Source organism: Pan paniscus, chromosome 14, assembly GCF_029289425.2.
Source record: "Pan paniscus chromosome 14, NHGRI_mPanPan1-v2.0_pri, whole genome shotgun sequence".
Classification (NCBI taxonomy): domain Eukaryota; kingdom Metazoa; phylum Chordata; class Mammalia; order Primates; family Hominidae; genus Pan; species Pan paniscus.
The window spans coordinates 90,494,726-90,497,315 of record NC_073263.2 but is presented as its reverse complement, the minus strand read 5'-3'; the positions used below and the strand labels follow the sequence as shown (position 1 = coordinate 90,497,315).

Genomic DNA, 2,590 nt, shown 5'->3' with positions numbered 1-2,590 from the left:
TAAGCTTGGCTCACTCTCACATCTGTCCAGCAGCCAGTTTTCTGTCAGATTGTGTGACAGGATGATTATTGTGTTTCTCACTCTCACTTGTGTTTCTCACTCTTGAGATGTGGGTACAGGCATGTTATCTGGCAGTAACATAGCTTCAAAAGTCGAAGCAAAATCCCCTACTTATATGAAATTGGCTTTTATAACATTGCGAAAACAAGCCCAATGCCTGAATTCAAATTCTTCATATTTAAGCAGTGGAAAAACAAACGCTGCCTCTCTTTAGTGAGACAGCTTGCAAAGTCACATGGTAAAGTTCATGGCGAAAGGAGAGGAACTGGGACCAGGAATTTAAAGAATCCACATCTTTCTTTACTAAATAAGAGTAAGTGCATCGCATGCCCTAGGGTGTGTCTAGCATTCTCCTATGTTATTTCCTAGTGTGCACTGCAATTTTGAACTTAATAGATTTTCGTCCTGGGAGTTTTTGTTAACATTGGACCCTTAGATCCATCTACTTCATAATTTCTGGACTACCATGGACATTTACCATTGTAGGCATTGTAGAATTATTGGAGTATTTATGTGAGATTGTAATGAGCGTATAGAAGACTTAAGACCTACCATGTGGCAAGCACTGAATTATCTCAATCAGATGCTACATAAAGATTAAAGGGACCAATGAGCAAATGTAATCACAAAGCATCTCTTCCAGATTAGAATTCTAAGAGGAGCAATAGGAGTGAAGCACTATATGAGAAATAGGTTGGCACTCATTTCAAGGACAGTGTACAATTATAATTTAAAAGGCCATTAAATCAGTCAGCAGCTTCTGCAACTAAAGGTTAAGATACCTACCCAGTGGTGCAAGACTCTTTAATTTATCATTGTCAACATTTAATTATAGATATTATAGTATAAATTGATACACAATGGAATCAAGGAAATTTGTCATTCATCTCAGAAATAGCCAATTGAACAAAAACATAAAAACAAACAACAAAAAATCCACTCCAAATTTAGAAGAGATGGCACAGCAGTTGAAAATCTGTGAAAAGACACAAGAATAAACCATTTAGAATAATGGATTAATGAGGCAGGTGAAAGCTCTCTGTGGTGGTCAGGTATTTCCAGCTTAAGCATTTGGATGTATCTATTGCATAAGGTAGTAAGAGAAGGTACCTATCAAATAAGGTTGTAAAAATTTTGAACTTGGCCGTGCAGTTGCTGTGGCAGATGCAGCCCCTACTGGCCTCGAGTGCTGAGTGGGAGGGCAAGGGATGGCTACTTCTATTCAGCACTGCCATGCAGAGAACTACTGGTGAGGACTGCAGTTCTGAGGACCCTCCTGATGAGCTTGGGTGCTCTCTTGCTGAATGGGCCTTAAGGGTGAAAGCTGTTAAACTGGAGAAGGAAGTCCAGGATTTAACGATGAGATACCAGAGAGCTGTAGCTGACTGTGAAAACATAAGGAGGGGAACCAGAGATGTGTGGAAAACTCCAAGATATTTAGAATCCAGAGTTTCTGTAAGATCTTGGTGGAGGTGTCCACATTTTGGAGAAGACTACAGAGTGCATTTCTGAAGAATCAGACCCTGTGGACCAGAAGCTCACTCTGGAGAAGGTCTTCCAAGGGTTGTCACTTTTTACTACCTTATCAAATAAGGTAGCAAAAAGTTAAAAAGAAACACGTGCCTTCTGGGGTAATTACTGACTAGTCATTATTAAGGATATACACTATTTTATAGAGGAAAAACAATTTTTAAATGTCACAAAGGCCACACAGAACTTCTGAACAGAAAGAGAAAAATAAAGGAGAAGAAAAAACAGAAGGAGAAAAAAAAAGCAGAGTTGTTAAATTATGTAGCTCTATCACAAGCAAAACATTGAATGAAATAAGGTAGATATAAAAGAGTATAAATATGTAGTACTTCATTGATATAAAGTTAAAATATATAAGCAATATTAATATACTGTGTCAGAAACTATGTTAGTTGAGATTCCAAGCCAACATATGCTAAGCAAAGGCAGATAGGAGGAAACTTTTTAAGTTTGTTATCATTTTATTAATATTGTTGTCGGTTTCCCAGATGTGTTTCATTTGTTAGAATTAATTTAGCTGTATGCTTTTCACTTTGTACTTTTTGATAACTATGCAATGCATCTGAAAAAATGTTAATTACACATTCCCACAATAAATTACCATTTTTATACCCATAGTTTGGGAAAAATTTAAAACTGTGATATAGCAAGAAGTAGGAGATAATGTAGTTAACGTACTATTTTGTTAAAAGTCCGCATTATTCAATAAGGTCAAAAATACACGTGCATATGATAATAAAATTCTACCGATTGGTACATATCCTAAATGATCTCTGAGGTATGTGCAATATGAAATGTGTATATGAATATTCATATCTCATATCTCATAATAACAGAAAAAAAGCAAAAAATTGTTGATGAAATATTATTTGGATTCATAATATGTGTTATAATCAAGTGGTGATATACAATATTACAATGAAATTAATAAGTAACACTTTTACAACCCAAGTTGAATAAATCTATAAAACATAATGTTGACAAAAATAAGCAAGTCATG

At 35.5% G+C, this 2,590-nt stretch overlaps 1 pseudogene; it reads left to right on the top strand.

The window, feature by feature from the left end:
- Nucleotides 1-213: 213 nt before the first annotated feature.
- Nucleotides 214-2,282, top strand: LOC100971217 (grpE protein homolog 2, mitochondrial-like; annotated as a pseudogene).
- The last annotated feature ends 308 nt before the right edge of the window (nucleotides 2,283-2,590 follow it).